Source organism: Sus scrofa, chromosome 2 (assembly GCF_054392235.1).
Source record: "Sus scrofa isolate SSC_HxYL_T2T_F1_AM1 chromosome 2, Sscrofa_HxYL_maternal_Yorkshire_Landrace_v2.0, whole genome shotgun sequence".
NCBI classification, from domain to species: Eukaryota; Metazoa; Chordata; class Mammalia; order Artiodactyla; family Suidae; genus Sus; species Sus scrofa.
In genome coordinates, this window is record NC_139384.1 from 26,850,012 (window position 1) to 26,869,606 (window position 19,595).

At 37.6% G+C, this 19,595-nt stretch overlaps 1 pseudogene across 1 annotated transcript in view; it reads right to left on the reverse strand.

Annotated features, from left to right (window-relative positions):
* LOC100523114 (suppressor of SWI4 1 homolog) overlaps positions 1–19,595 on the reverse strand; it is a 78,719-nt pseudogene that overhangs the window by 2,457 nt on the left and 56,667 nt on the right. The window contains exons 4-5 of the transcript XR_014837165.1: positions 9,327–9,533; positions 8,860–8,961 (exon numbers count right to left, since the gene is read on the reverse strand). The product of XR_014837165.1 is annotated as a suppressor of SWI4 1 homolog (transcript). The remainder of the gene's footprint in view (positions 1–8,859; positions 8,962–9,326; positions 9,534–19,595) is intronic.

Here is a 19,595-nt window from a genome sequence, read left to right on the forward strand (position 1 = left end):
GCAACGCCAGATCCCAGAGCATCTGCAACCCACTTCACAGCTCACCGCAATGCTAGATCCTTAACCCACTGAGCGACGCCAGGGACTGAACCTGTGGCCTCATGGATACAAGTCAGATTTGTTTCCAGTGAGCCATGATGAGAATCCATCTTTTTGGTTTTCAAAAATTGTAGGAAAGACAATGATAAGTAAACCTTTTTGAATTGAAAAATAATGATTTAGTAAATATATGTTAGTAACAAATTAATACACACACACACACACACACACACACACACACACATGCATATATCCTGGCTTATAGAATTCAAAAATCAAGTAACCAATAATCTATAGTTTAGATTAAATTAGTAAAAAATCAGTACTAATGATAATCTCAATAATTGCAGGGAGTTCCCATTATGGCTCAGCAGAAATGAATCTGACTAGCATCCATGAGGATGCAGGTTTGATCCCTGGCCTTGCTTAGTGGGTTAAGGATCTGGCGTTGCCGTGAGCTGTGGTATAGGTTGCAGATCCGACTCAGATCCTGCACTGCTGTGGCTGTGGCACAGGCCAGTGGCTACAGCTCCAATTCAACCCCTAGCCTGGGATATTCCATATGCCACAGGTGTGGCCCTTAAATGACCAAAAAAAAAAAAAAAAAAAAAAAAACTAAAACTAAATAATTGCATAATGTTGTAAAATTTACAAAATACATTTATGTCCATTAGCTCAACCATTTCTCTCCTACCTCAACAATAAGCCCATGAGGAAAAGATGTAAGCAATTATAATTTTCATCTTATAGGTTTTCTAAGTTTATAGTTGAGAAAAACATGAATTTTTAAGTGGCTTATTTAAATGACTTTCAATTCATATATTCACTTATACCTAATTATGTCATCTTACATTTTATCTTTAGCCACTTTTCAGACATTCACTTCACCATCCTGTATAAACTGAAACCTGAGTCTTCCTTGACAGTCCCACAGCCAACTCAAGTGGTTGATGTTCCCTCCATTACTGAATGTTTCCCTTGTACCACCTTGTTCCAACGGTACAAGAAACCAAAGGATATTAATAACTTTCAAAAGAGTTGCTAGGAAAAAAAAATATATATAATATATATTACATATATATAATATATATATACATATATATACACACACATAATACACAAATAAGAAGGCTATTAGAGGATATAATTTTGATTTTTTAAGCAGGTGATAGAGAAATATGTCCCAGTGTGACTCCTTTATACATAATATCCCAATATGCTACACTGTGAAATAGCTGGATGATAATTAAAACATTCATACTTAATTAATTTAACATGAATCAATAATAGAAAGTGCTAAAATTCCATTAAATTATTTTTCGATGATGTATTGTGGCAACAGTATTCAGCGCAGAATGTCCAAAGGTTACTATGTGAGGTAAAAAGCCATAAATGATGTTATATCATTAACTTTTTCATACTGTTAGAGCTAGATGGGCCTTGAGATGCAAATACTCTTTATAGATGAGAAAATTTATATAAAAAAGATTGAGTTCACCAAGTTTATAAAACCTAAATAAGTCACTGAATTTAGGGGTTTTCTTTCTTTCTTTCTTTTTTCTAGGCAAAATCCAAAAAGCCCTAAATCAAAGAGTCTGTTTAAAGTCCAATAAAACTCATTTTTATTTTCCGTGCAACTTTCAGGAACTCTTGAATGAGGAAATCCTCATTTCTGCAAGAAGGGAAACAGGCCTACACTTTGGAATGTCAACTAGAGGTCACACGCAAATGTGCTCAAGAGTATGTAAGTTCCTCTCATTGTGACATAAATGGAAAAATAAAACTTTTTAAAAAGCTTGCAATTTGAAAACAAAATGGACAAAGACACTTCATAATTCACAAATGCGATTACAGGGAGCTAAATGTATCCGTAAATGGGAGTTCCCATCGTGGCTCAGTGGTTAGTGAATCCGACTAGGAACTATGAGGTTGCAGGTTCGATCCCTGGCATTGCCGTGAGCTGTGGTGTAGGTCGCAGCTACAGCTCTGATTCGACCCCTAGCCTGGGAACCTCCACATGCCGCAAAAAAGACAAAAAAACAAAACAAACCAAAACAAACAACAAAAAAAGTATCTGTAAATGTAGTGAAGTGTACAATGACAACTAGCCCTTCAAAATGACACTTACTACCTCCGAATTATTACGTGTCTCATAGCTTTACCATCTATGTCCACTAATTTGTGGCCTGTGTTTCTCTCTCCAGCTTCAGTCTACTGCTTTGCCTTCCCTGACCATTATCATCAAACTTCCAGAGATCTTAATGTGGAGAGACACTCTAAAGAGACAAGAATTCTCTGAACTCTTCCTTATTTGAAGAATTTTACTGAGCATTTAAAAATACTTCCAGAAAAATAGTCATTATCTTCATATAAAAATATACTCTTAAAACATTATAAAGATGAGGAACTGAGGTATAGAAAGATGAAGGTCACTTGTTCTGTGTAACATAGCTTTGAAAGTTAAAAACTGGAATTATATTTTACTATTGAATAATTTCTAAGCCCATGTGTTATCTACTGCATCAATACTTCTATAAATATATAAATTTTATTTGGCACATTTATTGAGAAGAATCTACGCATCAGGTGCTTAATTCACAGGTTCGCAACTAAAAGTGAGTCTGCCCCTCAAGGGTTATTTGGCAATGTCTGAAGATAATTTTGTCACAACTATGATAAGGGGCTCTAGTGGCATCCAGCCAGTAGAGGCAAGGGATATTGATATTCCACAAGACAGCTCATCACAGCAAAAAATAATTACTTCAAAATGCTGAGGCTGAAAACCTTGGTCTAATGTTAAAACTTCGTTTACGGTATTTCAACTTCTGCTTAACATGAAAAAAGTCACAAGAAAAAGCCTGATAAAGAAAATAAAACCATCATAGTTCTTTAAACCAACCAAAGTGTAAGACACAAAGAATAAACGGACTTCTACAGAGTGATAGGCTCTTCCTAGACACAGGACTGCTTTCAGCACTGATGACAGGAGAGGCAAAAGGAGGACTCTACCACCAATGAAGGCAAGGAAAAGACACTGGGCTTTCCATAAAATGTTAATGACCACACGGGGGCCCAGAAGGATGGATTAGATTCCCAGCACCCAGGGGTCAACAGTTTCACCTAAGTCTTTACCATGTCAATGTGGAGAATATGCTTCAATGTGAGCACAGAATAAAAGGGCTAACAGAGAGCCCTCTAGACCTTTTTGAGATCAAGGAGCTGGCTGCCAAAAATAGTGAGTATGTGAGAAAGGCTGAGAGAAAATGCTCTGAGGAACTCCAATCTTCATGCAGGACAGTATGTGGGGGTTGCTGAAGGCTGGGGAGATAAAAGATGTAAGATAAACCCAACAAGCTCAGAAAACCAGAGTCTGGATTGGAGAAGCTAAGGCTAGCTGCGCCCTCATAACATTTTACGTCAGTGATAGATCAAACCTCGATAATGCTGTAACATAACATAGACCAAATTAGAGCACAACGGTGACCCGACAGAGGAGAGATGTGTTCTTTTCCAGAGATAAGTGCATTTCCTTTTGTCCCCGCCATTCTCACATGCATAATGGGGGCACAGAGTAAACAATCTGAGGTGTGGAAAGCAGGAGAATGTGACCTGTGGTCAAGAAAGAAGAGAGAAATTAGAGGAGAAGAAATACTTGAAAGATAATGACTGAAAAATTTTCTAAATTAATGAGGGACTGAAGTTCATACATTTAATTAGCGCACGTAATTCCAACCGGAATAAAGATACATACTCAAACTGTTGAGAAAAAAAAATTTAAAAACAAAGAAAAACCTAGAGAGGATGCAATAGCAAAAACACACTATGCATAGGGAAACTGCAAAAGGAAGATGCATGGTGAACAAACTCTCAGATGACTGCTGCCACCCCTGGGTCTTATCCACACACTAATCCCCTCCCCTGGAGTGTGGGTAGGGTCTGTTACCTTGCTTCTACCCAAGAGACTATGAAAAAGACAACAGGATATGTGTGAACATGCTCATACGGTTCGCCTGTGTGATTATGTTGCACGTTACTTTCAAATACAATGTTTATATCACCAGGAGACTTTAGGAGAAAGAAGCAGGCATGTTGAGAGGATCACATGTCAAGAAACTGAGGGCAGCATGCAGTCAACAGCCAGCAAACACCTAAAGCCCTCAGTCTGAAGGTGTAGGAGGAACTGAGGGCTTCCAAGGACCTCATGAGCGTGGAAGTGAATGTGTCCCCACTTGAGCCTCAGATGAGACCATAATCAGGGAAAATACCTTGCTGGAAGTTCCAAGACAGACAGTAAAGCACAGTATCCTAACCCCGGCCTCAACTCCTAATTCACAGAAACTTCCAGATAAAAACATGGATTGTGTTAAGCCACTAAGTTTGCGGTACTACTGTTACATGACAGATTACTACTGCAGAACAGTAACTTGATTCACACAGAAACAAATGAATGCAAGGAGACAATGGGATAACATCAGGAAAGGGCTAAAGAGGAAAAAAAACATCTTGTCAACCTAGAATGCGAAGACACCATTTATGCCTTCAAATATGAGGAAAAAATGACATTTTCAGGTACCAAAACCTGGGAGAAGTATCTTAAATATATCCTCACTATAATAAATCTTGGCTGCTCTTTAGACCAAGGGAAATGACACCACACACAACAATACTGTCCCTGAAAGAAGAAATGAGCACTAGAAAAAGAACACATGGGCAGACAGAAAAGATCTAATTCAATTGTACACATATGTGTATGCGTGTGCACATGTGTATGTGTATACATGGCTTCTGACATGAGAATCATAAAATCTTACTGTGAGATTGTAACATATGACAATAAGACTCAAGTATGTGAGGTGGTACATGGAAGCAAACTGCTGTGACATGCAGAATGCTTACATGCGAAACTATAGTTGAATGCATACATAAATTATATAAAATATATCAAATTACATAAGCACTGAAATTATGCTGAGTATAGGAAAGCTATCATAAAAGATCAAATATTGCATAATTTCTATGAAGTTTCAAGACAGAAAAAACTCATATGATCACAGAAATCTAAGAGCTGTTGCCTTTAAAACAAAGTCTCTGCATTTTGTTTTATGTAAATTGTATAATGGTTTTTAAAAATCGTCCATAAAAAAGAATATTACGTCTCAAAACTTTTTCCTTTAATTCTTTGAAATTTTTTGTGAGTCAGTACATGTAATAAGATAATAAAATTATACACTATTTTTCCTAAGAATAATTTGAAATAAAAATATTTGGGCAACTGAATTTACAACTCCTCTACTTTCTTCAAGGGTGACAACCTATAATGTTCTCTCTGCTAGTGTCTTGGGATAGGAAAGAATTGAACAGGGGATTTCTAATACCATGTATTGATTGTATGCGTGCTTTCTATTTATTCTATTTCAACTTGTTAGTAATTTTATATTTCTTAATTTTAACCCAAGGAAAAAAAGACAAAAATAATCATGTGATGATGCATCTAAAACGAACCAAACATAATTAATGTTTACCTCTGCAATGACAGGGTACACAAATCTCCAAATATGCTTTATTTGCACTAAAAGTATTGTCATTCATATTTTGCATTATAATGGTTTCAAAAATGCTTAATACTTGGTGAAACACCTTCACCATGTATGAGTGTTCTGAAATGTATTAAAATGAAATATCGAATGTATTGAAAATTATCATATGCTTCTTTGCACAGCAGCAAAGGCATAAAACACACTGATATAAAATTACAAACAAGCATTCAACACAGGTAATGAATGAAGTTAGGGTCCAAGTTATTTTGTATAAGACAATAATGAAAATACTATTTTTTTTTACTTTCTAGAAAATTGATCTACCTAAATAAGAGCACAATGAGCTCTCAGCTGATTCAAACGTATGTCTTCCAAATATTATTCAGCCATCTCCATCCAAGTTCAGCTCATTAAACCATCACAATCAAAAACCTCACCCTAAAACTTAGTGCCTTCCACCAAGACCACATACTCAAAAACATAACAGCAGGTTTTCGCACTTTCGTATGAAAAAAAGAAAGAATATGTGTCTAAGAAAGAAGCCAGGCACAAAAGACTACATATTGTATGATTTCATTTATGGGGCATGGAAAAGGTAAATCCTTGGAGACAGAGAATAGATTAACAGCTGCCGAATAGAGCTTGGGGAAAAGGAGTAAAGATTAACTGTAAACGGACATGAGCAATCTTAATAGGATGATGAAAACAGTCTCAAACTGGACTGTGGTGATGACTGTGCAACTTGGTAAATTTACTAAAATGTCACTGAATTGTGCACTTAAAATGAGTGAATTTTCTGGTATGTAAATTATACCTCAATAAAATATAAAAATTTTTAAAACTGTGTTTGAATAGTGAAACTAACCAGCATTTCTCAAAATTACTTCTTCACACATCCAGATGTTGACACAAATGAGGGGGAATAAAAAGAAAAACAGTTCCTACTATAAAAGAACACATATTATTCCTGGCTGTTAGGAGAGTAACACATTTTGACAATTAAGTTAAAACAGATAGTTACAGAAAGTTAAATATGAAACTCCAACTTTCTTGCTAAAAGCAAGACTGGGGGAAAAAGCCCTCCAAACTGAATGTTTAGAATATTCTCCAAGATAGGTAGGCTCTGAGAGGTGCTCATCAATAATGTTCACACACTTTTTTTTTTTTCTTCACAAGTTAGAGGTACTATGTTTCTTGGGTTGGGAGAAGATGATGAGAAATGTCTGTTTCCCCCACCCCCAAAACCCCACCAAAGGTACATACTTAGGATTTCAATTCAGTTAATATAATACAATAAAATTAAAATACTGAGTTTGGCTAATCGGGGCTTCTCAATTTCAGCAGAATTGGGGAGTGTTTTAGCCCTACTTATTCTTTGTTATGGGGGATAACCTATGAAGCACAGCATCCCTAGATTATACTCACTGAAAAAGAATAATGAGAAGGATGCATCGTAATGAAAAAAATTATAGTGCCTATATTGCATGTAGGTGTTGAGTAATTCATAACACTTTTAGGATGGGGTTTATGTCTGGGAGATAAGGAGGGGAGTGAAGCACATGAGTTAAAGGGAGAGTTCAACTGTATGAGTAAGGTTATAAGAAAGAAAAAAATAAAGAGGAGTTCCCAAAGTGGGTCAGGAGTAAGGAACCCGACTAGTACCCATGAGGACGTGGGTTCCATCCCTCACCTTGCTCAATGGGTTAAGGATCTGGTTTTGCTGTGAGCAGACGCAACTGAGATCTGGTACTGCTGTGGCTGTGGTGTAGGACAGCAGCTGCAGCTCTGATTCGACCCTTAGCCTGGGAACTTCCATATGCCACATGTGTGGCCCTAAAAAGCAAAAAAATAAAATAAAATAGACAGACCTAAAACAAATAAAATACAAATGGTGGTGGAGACAATTGTTTGGGTTAAAATAAATTCAAGTAATTTTCCATACACTGTACTCTCTATGTAAATTAGCTATAATGATTGATAATGATTAATAAACTAAGATACATCATACTAGTTTCTATGTTACAGAGTGAGTCCTGGAAGGTTTTGAGGGTATTGCTATTCTTCATCTTTGCATAATCAGAAAGAGGAGGAGTCTCAAAATAAGACTTCATCCTTAGAAACTGTAAGATGCTTATCATATGACAATGTTATTTACTATTTCACTCCCATCTCAACAAGGGTTAGTTACTAAAATAATAGCAACCATTCATAACATAACTACCATGGAGGAATGTTTTTAAAATGCATGCTTAAAACATAATCCATTTAAAAATCTGAGGACTAATTATTCTTACTGTTAACACAGATATGCCAGTCAAGGTACAGGCACATAATTTTCTTCAATTTCTGAAAAAGGGCAGAAAACTCTTAGCAGATACTGTGATCATCCACTGTGTTTATTACTACATAGTTTTTAGCATTACAGAAATTGAAAAAAAACGAGGTTATCAAATCGTGTTCCTACCAACAAAAATGACTCCATATGTACAATACTGATAAAAGTTCTATTGGTAGTTATTCCTGCTCCCAGAAATTAGCACAATAAAGAGTTTATATTAAAATTGAGATAACAGAATCCCAGACTTTTCTTCTTCTAATTTTACAGCTGAAAGACCCCTTAGAGGTTGTTTAGCTCTTGTTCTATAGATGAGGAAAATGAGATTCAGAAAGTTCAAGTTATTTCCTTCTCCAGGGTCATCCTGTGAGTTAGTCACATAGCTAGGTCTAGAACTCATCTCTTCATCCTTCTACATTGCCAAAGTGAATCCTTGCCGTATTATCTTTCTATTTTATAAAAGAGTATTTTATAACCCAACATGATGGCTTAATCAGTAACTGCATGGCTAATGTGCACTTCAGAATGCACTAAGAATAATGATGTCATTATTAGGAAAAAAGCCCTTTATTGAAGCTTATACTTTCATTTTTCCACATTTATTGCATAATCTTAGTTCTTATGGGAAAAAAGAAAAAAACAGGTCTGGTCAGCAACTTGTAATCAAAGCAAACTCCATAGTATTATAAATATGACAGCTTCAAGATCAAAAGACTAGATCACCTCTACTTCAATCAGTTACCTGCCACTCAAGGATGTCAATCATTTGGAAGGATCAGCTAACCTAACTCCTGGTAAAAACTTGATTTCCCAACATCTGTTGTCAACAAAGGAAAATAGAGAGGAGATTCAATTTGTATCCTTCCATTCTAAGGCATTCAAAACAAACATGAGAGTAAATAACACTGTTTATTCTCTGATCTGATGATGTTTCTGTTTGCTTTTTACCTGATGTTTCCTTTAGCTCAACAAATTTAACTTTTTTCTTCATCTCTTCCTTTGAGGCTCAGAATTCCAGAGCTTTTGCAAGAACTGCTTGAATAAGGCTCCCTAATAAGGACACGAAAAAAGCACTGTTTTGACACACTGATGTAAAAAGCTGATTCCATGCACATATATCTGGCTTAACAACTTGCTAAAATTCTCTCCTCAAACGTCCTATGTACATTCCCACTGTCACTAAAAGAGACTGTGAGTTGGTTTCATTTGTGTTGGCGTAATTATGGTGCAGGGAAAACACTGAACTTGGAGCAAGACTGCCTTGGGTTTGTGTCCTAAATAAAGATTATTTACCTCTCTGGGAATACAGGTGTCATTAGAATAAGGATAATACCAATTATAACAGGTAGGATTATGTCCAGCTGCTTGGGATAGAAATGCAGAAAGTAACGAGGGCTTAAGCAAGACTGACTTACATTAAACTTAAGTTTACTTTCTTTCATATTAAACTCTGAGCAAGCAGACCATGACTGACGTGGTGATTAACAGTATCAAGGGACCAGAATCCTTCTGTCTTGTTGCTCTATTCTAGCTCCTACTCCAGGAAAACAACATCTTCTTGAAGGGACCAGGAGGAAGGAAGGAATAAGGATGGAGAGGTAAAGAGTACACAGATGTTGACTCTAAAAAAAAAAAGCAGATAAAGGCACAAGAACTTATGTCTCACTGACCAGAATTACATTTGTGGCTGTACCTAGCTGCAAGGGAGGTTGGAAAGAATCCATGCTGGATGGACTTACAGTCAAAAAATAAGGATTTTTTTTAACCGTAGTAAAAGGGAATAATATTTTGGGATACAACTAGCATCCCTACTATACCTATCATAAAAAAGACTGCTGGTTTTCCACAAACTACATGCCCAGACCCCACAGCACTCAGATGTTACCATTTTACTATATTCTCCCCACCTAGATGTGAGTAAAAGTGATAAGTGCCATGTCTGGACCTAGGTCTTTAAAACTGTAAGTATTCTTCTTCCAGGTTCTTTCTGCAGTTTGTACCTTTCCTTTGAGCTAGCTAAAACCTTAATTTTAAAACATCTACCCTTCTATGTAAATGTGGACAATCATTTAAGGAACAGGAGGAAAAAATGTGAGGAATTAGGTCCCTGCGTGGCCACATAGAGTGAAAACACACTTGCAGAGATGGACCACTCACCCAGAACTGGTGTTAGAGAGAGAGAAAATTCTTTGTTTTTTTCCTATGTGTTATAGCAGTTAAGTCTGACTTTGACTGATATATTTATTTCACAAGCATGTTTCTAGCAACTATATGATGAGATGTCTGTAAAGGGCTGGCAGTGCCTGCCCATAATAAGCACATTAAATAAACAAGCATGCATATAAAATTATATATGTATTTGCTATATAATTACTTTATGTATATTCATTGTATGTATACATATTATCATATGCATATTTGAGTGTGTGACTATATAAATACAGCCAGCAATCTTCCAAAGTGTCACCAGGGTCCTCCAAACTGAATTCTACATCAACATGTAGACCATGAAAAATGACGTATCAAATATACTTCCAAAATCTGGAGAAAACCCATACATTGTTGTTGCCTTGACAAATAAGCCAACATCTTTGTTTGTTTACATAAACAAAGATAGTACTTGGACTAGACCTACCTTAACCTTGCATGCATCCTTCCTCCCCTTATGAAGTCTCCAAGGTTAGCACACAGAATGGGCCAACTCAACCAAAAAATAGTAGAATTATTATTCAGTGTTTGACCTGCTTGTTAAATGTATGTGCTTTTTCCTTCTAATTACAAAATTAATTCTCATAATTTCTAGTCTGATACAAAAATGCATCCAAACCATCTTCATTCCAGAGAGAAAGAAGTAAGTTAGGTAAAGAGAAAAGTTATGTCCTGATAACAAAGTATCACTCTGACACTCGGGAGAACATCCTCCAATGCTAACAGCTATAACCTTGGACATGTGCTGGCTCTTGGTTGAGTATGTACCCCTGGACTACAATTTTCTTCTCCCCAGTCCAGGGAAACGGGCACCACTCCTCACTTGTCCTCTCTGCTCAAGCCACAAATCAGCAAATTCAGTGAGGAGAGAAAGCAGGTAAAGCCAGGTCTCAGCACAAAAGTATTTCCTTTCTTTCAGGTATTCTGGCCTCTCAAATCCTGGCCTCCTTGTCTTCTAATAGCCTCAAACATCTTTTATTTTTTGAGGTTTTTTTTAATTTCTAGAAATATTTTGATAGGTAAGTTAGTCCAATACAATATCTACATCATAACAAAAAGAAACAAAAGTCAGTTTTGTACTAGGTCATAGCCAGCCTGCCAGATGAGTATCCCCTGATAGTCTCACCCCTATGGCATCTGGCCTCAGCCTACCTTAGGTTTGGTCTGTTAGAACAAGAGAATACAGCAAAAGTGATAGTACAGCATTCCTGAGATGAGGTTACATAGACCCTGCAGCTTCTGCCTCACTCTTGATCCCTTGCTCTGAAGGGAGACAGTTCCTGGCCATGTAACAAGGTCAAGCAGTGAGAAACCAAGACCCTCTACCAAGAGTCAGCAAGAAACTGAGGTCTCCCATAAAGAGCCACCTGAGTGAGTCATTTTGAAAATGGGTCCCCCAGCCCAGGTCAAGCCTCCGAACTGAGGTCTCCCATAAAGAGCCACCTGAGTGAGTCATTTTGAAAATGGGTCCCCCAGCCCAGGTCAAGCCTCAGCAGCCCTGAGCTTAGAGCTTGACTGCAAACCCACGAGAGACCCAGAGTCAGAAACACTCGGCGAAGTTGTATCTGCATTCCTGACCCTCAAAAACTGCACCACAAGTGTGTAACAGGGTTTTTTATTTTATTTTGTTTTAACTTTTAACTGTGGCAAATTACATCTACCATATAACACTATCTTGATCATTTTAGAGCATACAGTTCAGGAGTGTTAAGCAGAGTCATGCTGTTGAAAAGTCATTTGTACAGGTATCTGTTTAGGATAAAAGTGAGATTTGCTGGTTCAACGCAGCCCACTTGAGAGTGCTAATTTTTGCTCTGTGTAAGGGGCAAAATTCTTGTCCATAAGTACAATTCCATAAAGATTATCTCTTTCTTCTCGTAGAATGCTATATGAACTCTTTTAGGTCGAATATTCCTGGTTAGTTGTTTCTCTCTCTGTGTCTCTTTCTCCTTTTTAAATTAAAAGCTACTGAGCAAATGTTCAAGTCTTGCCAACTAAATCATAAGAACAAACTGATTTTCCCCCCGCTCTCATGGGATTAAACAAAGAACTTCATGCTGAAAGATTCTGTGAGACGTTGGCAAGAGAAGTAAGAAGGGGTGAGTAAGAAGGGGTGAAATAGGAAAGCTTCATCTCAACTTGGAAACGTCTTTCCAAGTGAGAAAACCCGAACCATATGGACTAAGCCAAACAAGATTTTGTTGCCTTCAATTAATCTTTCAAGGTTTTTAATTTAGGTTTGCATTTCCATTTCAACACGTCTTCTTGTCATGATTCTCCAGTCAGATTTTTTTTTCTAATTTTTTAATTGGTGTCCATAGACTTTTAAGTCCTTTATTGCCCAAAGCTATCCATCCCTGCATCTCAGAAAGGCAGCTGTCTCAGGAGAGCACAGTAATCTGGTATTTATTAATTGTAATTGCTTATTCACCCCAGACTACCTACCAAGGGAAGAACTGCTCCCTGAGGCAACTTTGCAAAGCCATCCCTCAGGTTAAATAAGGAGAAAAAAATATATAAAGAATTTTGATGAACTGCAAGGCATATGGAACCAATCCTAATGTGAGGGACATCAACAGGTAATTATCGAGGAAATCACTTTATTGCTCTTACTTGAAGGTCAATCAATCTACTTCTGCTTTGTTTTTAACCTTAGCTTTATGACAAATGATCACTTTCCTGTCTTTTTGAGCTACTTCCCAGCTATATTCTCTGCCATAATATAGTCAAAAGAAATAACTACTAAAATGTCTGTCATATTTCCCCACCAACTACACTATTTTAAATATTTTAATATTAATTTAGCTGATTCTCACTTTAAAAACTTATCAAATGTACTTGTACCTACGCTAATGAGAAAGCGAAATTATACTTTTTCAGTCCACAATGTTGGAAGCTGTACGATTTACATAGTTGTGGGAAGCGTTCCAATTCCGACACAAAACAGAAGCAGATGTATCTGCAATGAGACCCACAAGAAGGAAACACTGCAAAACTTTTAAATATGAAAAGCATGATAAAAAATCGTTCTTAAAAAAATATTGTCTAGATTCTCTATGTATTCTCCTTCAGTTTATTTTTTTTTTAAGCACCCATAATGGTTACTTTTAAAGTCTAAGTGACATCATCCAATTAGAAACTGGGTGATTTAATGCTTAAAATCATGCACTAAGCCATTGTCACTGGAATTGAAGAAGGTTAAAAAATGACTTTGAACCTTCATGAATTAATAAATACCAATATAAAAATAAGCTCTACATAGTATTTCATATTTTTTTATAAGATCAACCTATCTTATTTCACATCTCTTAGCTGATTTCTCTGTGAAGTAGTGAAGTTTTATGTACATACGTACATATGAGTATCTTTCGCCTGGATCGCTACAATAGCCTGCCAAATGTACCTATGCCTGAGATGAGACAGGAGACCAGGGAATGCAGACATGTATCATAAAACCTAGAATATAAAAAAACTACTATTTTATGAAAATAAAAGAACTAGACATATGTCTATCCACCATGCATGCACTGAGGAACTGATATGAAGTTATCAAGAGAAAAGGGGGAAAAAATGTACCCTCAGGAAAATGAAACTACAATATGCTAGATTGTATTACATCATCCCCAGAATCACACACTTGCCTTTTGATCAAACCATCTGTATGATGATTTGTATTCTTCCTAAGGTCCAGAATCCAGGCTATCAAGAGGATCTTAGAGTTAAAATGCTCAAGGTATTTACACCCCTGGTAGCTCCTGACCACCAGGATAGAACCTAACTGAGCCTCACCTCCTGGCCACATAACACCTCTCCTGTGTGCTGCCAGGTTCTGGAACTGAGCCTTCAGGAGACATGCCCTTCCCCCATATCCTCGATTTAGCTCTTCTGAAGTACCTAGATAACTGCAGTTGGAGCACATTCCCTGAGTTATTTCACAAATGTAAAACCATCACCCCCCACCCCCTGAAAATGGAAGATGTTAATTACTTGATGGTAAAGAAAAAGTAGCTCCCAGGCCTTCGGGAGCCTAAGGATAACATTAACCACCACCACTCCCAACCAGTGACACCTCCCTGTTACCTCACCATCAGCCAGTCCAAGAACTGTGAGAGCTGACCTCTTATCGGACATACCCCTTCCCTCACCTGGCTTTTAAAAATGCTTTACGGTTTCATTTAGGGAGTTCAGGCTTTTGTTAGGGGGTGGGGAGATGCACAAGCTACCCATCTCTTTACATGGCCTGCAGTAAACCCTTCTCTATTCCAAACACCAGCGTTTCACTGTGTTTGGCCTCCCTGTGCTCCATCGGGCACAGGCACTTGCTCTGACAGTTCCTGCCTGCATCCCTGGTCTTCCTTGTTAAACATGAGGAACAGAATTCTGTACAATCCTTCTGGGCACTCGTGCCTATGTAACTTCAAAGTGCAGGCAAGTTCACTTGCATGGGCTGAACTTTTTAACCAAGGGGAGACAGAACCCAGTGGATCCAACGGACAAGTCCTTTCTCCTTTGTAACAAACTCTCTCCCTCCTTGCTCTGCCCTAGACACTTACCGGGATGCTACTGATAGGTGACTCATAAGGCTGCTCAGAGGCCTGACCCAAGGATGAAGCCAAGGTCACACTTGGCAGTGACCAGAGAGACAGAACATCTTCACAGTGACTCTGTCCTTCCCTGCTTCCCTTCCCTCGCCCCACACCACACTTTCTCTAATTATACTCCCTTTAAAATAATAGCATGTCAGTCCTCTTCCAAAGCTTTGCTTTTTCTAGACCTCAGGTAAAAAGACATATCGGTGTGAGGGACAAATTCACACCAGGAAATGAGAGCATATTGCTGAGACATTGACAAAACTGGTATCAAACTGTCAAAACATCTATTGATCTGATTGAACCAGGAAGCTGTTCCTATAGAAACTCTTTCCTTGCTAAAGGCCCATGGGCCTCCCAGAAAGATAATTCCTTCAGCAGCTCTGAGCACCAGAGAAAATAATTGCAAACGTGCAGGAATAAATGATCTTTCATAAGCGACAGTAAATAATGCAAACATGCAGGAAAAGTACTTGAAATAATAGAGTACCCTGAACGACACTATTTAAAACTCTGTTTAAAATAACTAAAGACATAAAATAGTAGAAAACAAAATCAAAAAACCAAATAGTATTAACCAGAATAGGTAGATTTTTACAGAGGAATCAATAAAGATTTCCATAAATGTAAAATAGAGTAATGTGTAGTAAAAGAACAATGTATAGGTTAAAGAGTAAATTACACTAAGCTAAAGAAAGAATTATTACACTGAATTTGGTGTCTCAGGAAATCAACCAAAATGAAGTAAAGAGAGTAAAAACATAGATACCATACTTAAAATGGTTATTTTCCATGGGCAACTATCTAATGGAATAAGAGATTATGGGATGCATAATGTTTGATGTGCCAATGACTGAACAATTTCCCATAATTAAATCACAGCAACTGCAAAATAATGTGGCTACCGGTCCATTTTAGCATGCAAAAATAATTACATTTGAAAAACTAAAGTTGTTTTAACATTTTTATCAGTTAGTTTTGGGGCACTCATTTAAAACTGCTGGATTTATATAGTTCATTGTCGGCAGTATTTTTTATTCACAAGGCATGCCTTTCAGTTAATAGCCAGATATTCCTAACATCAGATTTTTGTCTTCAGCTTCCAGGAAAGAAAAACCCTAATAGACTTGGAATTACACAGAACTCATGACGCAAGACTTAAAAAATTGTATTTTACAGAAGTATATTTTCTCCTTACACAGAGTGAATTATTTCCCACAGGTACCTCTGAGAAATGAGCAGAATCAAGGATGGATTCATAGTTCCGCTGAAAGTAGAAGAAAAAGTAAAATATTAAAATATTTGGACAAATTGAATATTTTTAAGTGTTTTATTATATATTTCATCTATGTGTGATTTTTCTCTACTTTATATTTATCCTGCTTGGGATTTTTCTGATACTTGTGGCTCTGAGGCTTAATATTTTCAACAAATCTGGGAGAATAACTTTGAGAGCACTAGGTCATTTTTTTCTGCCCCCTCCCCCTTCTCTCGTCTCAGTCCAAGGACACGTATGCTAGATAACATGAGACCGTGCCATTTGTTTTCCAAAAATTTCTCCGCTCCATGCTCCAGGTTGGGTGATTTCATTGATTTACTTTTAACGCAGTGCTAACTTGTTCTTTTTCACACTTTCCATTTCTTAGCTAAAATTTCCAATCTATTCACTTATTGCCTAATCTGTTTTTGCAAGTCTTTGAACATATTTATCACACTTGTTTTAAATTTTAAGTCTGATAACTACAATAGCTTGAGTCATTTCAGGGCCTATTTACATTGAACATATATTTTTTTTTTTTTTGATAATACATGAAACTTCTTTACAGGGCTTGAAAAATAACATTTTTTATGCTGAAAACTGTGGATGATACATCATAGGGAGTCGGGATTACGCTATTTTCCTCTAGAAGATGTTGACTTTTGATCTTCCTGTCAGAACAAAATTGCTGGCAGATGGTCTTGGTTTTATGTTTTACCTGTGCTGGTCTATTTTGTCTTTATTCTTGGACTTACTGAGTAGTTCAATCTTTTAGTGATAAGGTGTGTCCTTTCTGGGGTCTTAACTGATGTCTGCGGTGCTGAGTCAGCAAGGCCGCACCATGGTGACTGGGGTGGAACCCTCATGGTCCCCAGCACTTCTGGACCACAGACATCTGACTGGGGTGGAACTCTCAGCACTTCTGGACCACAAACATCAGTGCTTACTCCTCAGCAGCCACCCTCTGCCAGGCCTCTTGGAGATGTGCCCTGTGTCAACGAGCCCAGCACCTGGTCAGTGACCCTCTGGGAACCCATCAGACACCTGGCCCTGCTTCCATGCACAGCTTCTTCCTGTGAATGTCCCTTCTTGCCAAACTGCAGTTGTTTTAGCAGCCTAAAATTTGTCAGTTTAGCAGGACCTCCTTACTCTTCTGGGATATAGCCCACTTCACAACATTCTGGAAGGAGCTCTCAGGCTTCAAGTCTAAGAACAGGTAGAGACCATCTCCCACGGATCCCTGTCTTGTACTGTCTGTGGTCCAATGCCTGAACAGAACTGTCTCACACTTTGTGTATTTTTATCGTTGCTTATGGCAAGAGTGTGAGTTTGAAACCAGCTCCCCAAACATAGCCTGAAGTTTCTATAGCATTGCATTCAAGAACAAAAGCATGAACAACAAAAAATTAAAAACAAAATTAAATATTCATGAACATGTAATTGGTTAAAGAAACTGCTTCATATTTATCCATTTGCCTTTTAAAAGAATGACATGGAAAGATATCTAAGACACATTTGTTAAGTTCAAAAAAAAAAAAATCAGTGCTCACAAAACTGCCATTCTACGTGGATAGGCATTTTCATAGAAATGCAAAATGTAGAAAAAAACCTGCAAAGATAAACTCAAAACTGCAACTATATGGATACTTTGAAGAGTATGACTGGAAACAGCAGTTTATGGATACACTGTGTTTAGTCTGCATGCCTTTGTGGTATCTGGATCATTCACAAGGCGAAAATGCAACAATACTTTTAAAAAATAAGATCATTAAGAGGACTGCATACTGGCAAATGGCTTGGGAATCACTGTCAACGCTTTTTACTCTTATTTTGTGAAATACCTGCTGTACCTTCAGGTTGAAAGCATGTGTAGTAGGGAAAGTGGAAGCTGGACAAATTCACAAAAATACGATCATTTTGCTGGCACTGCCTTGCTATCTTTTTGTCTTGACACCAATCTGGGCAGCATCCATCTCCTCCTTTCTGTGGTTTCAAGTGCTGCATATCTGAATTGCTCCTTCCTTCCTATTACTGGAAATGGACATGAAGGATCCACCCTCTGCTGGGTACCTGACATGCCAATTTAGAGGGAGTATTCGAGTGGTAAACACTTGACGCAATTTATTTCTTTTCATATTGTGAGACTCAGAGTCTCCCCCAGGTCCAGGTTTGAATATTTGAACACTACTTTGATGTCTTTCCACATCTTGACAGGCATGAGGATTCGGAACACGCCAGGAATCTGTCAAATGGCATCAGTCCCTCTGTCTCCAAGAATGATGGACACTATCTCTCAGGATCTGCTCCCAAAGAATGGCTCACTCAAAATCAGCTGGTTCAAAGAATTTTTTTCCTCAGAGTTCAAAAATTCATGGGAACTTGAAATGACACACAGATCGGCCAAACATTTCTCCACAGTCCGCCTTTCTCCTCATCACTGTAATTCTCTATAAAACCGGCCATACTCATAATTCAGAGTTCTCCTAGTTAGATTCTGGGGAATATATAACACAGTAATGGGTAAATATTTCTATCAAAATGTATGCAATATATCTCAAGTTCACTGAACTTCATAAATGCATTATCATTTTGATAATCCAGAACACATCTCCCTGCCATAATTTCTGGAATCTTGAGAAAGATTTCCTTAACCCCAGTCCTATCTCTGTCCATCATTAGCTGTGCAATTTCGGTCAAGTTATTTAACTTCTCTGTGCTTCTCTGTTTCTCCTAAGTAAAATGGGGATCATAATGATATCTCCATCACACAATTATTTGGAATTAATAATTTGTGTTTAAAAGTACATAGAACATAGCAAATACTTACCATGTGTTAATTATCATCACCACTGCCACCATCTTTATCGCCATTTTTAATATCATCTCCCAAATGCTTAAATTACTTTACTCCCTCTTGTAAAGCAGTAATGGGTCTCCATGAACCTGTTTCCTTTCTTTTGTTTTTTAAGGATTTTACCTTCTCTGACTTGTGCAAAACCAATAGTAATTGCTTACAGTGACACACGAATAATGGCTATAATGTTAAAAGAATGAGCCCTGGAGTTGCCATCATGGCTCAGGGGACAGGAATCTGACTAGTATCCATGAGAACACAGGTTTGATCCCTGGCCTTGTTCAGTGAGTTAAGGATCCAGTGTTGCCATGAGCTGTGGTGTAGTCATAAATGAGGCTCAGATCTGAGGTTGCTGTGACTACAGCATAGGCCAGCAGCAACAGCTCCGATGAGACTCCTAGCCTGGGAGCCTCCATATGCCACAGGTGCGGCCCTAAAAAGCAAAAAAAAAAAAAAAAAGGAATGGGCCCCAAACTCAAAGCAAGTGCAAGCACTCAGTGCATTTTATTTGAGCTCACCCCTACTCATATGAACTTACGATACAATAGCTTACCAGTATTTTAGATGCCACAGTGGGTACTCACCAAGTACTTATTCAATGAATAATGATTTTATGAGAAAATATATACATATCATTTCTATTCAATACCACTGAAGTAGTAGGATTCACTGAACAGACTGAGAAATTATGTGTCTCTCTATATATATACACACACACACACGTGTATACACACACAAGTGTGTAAAATATTTCTTACAACTGGGTCATTATACA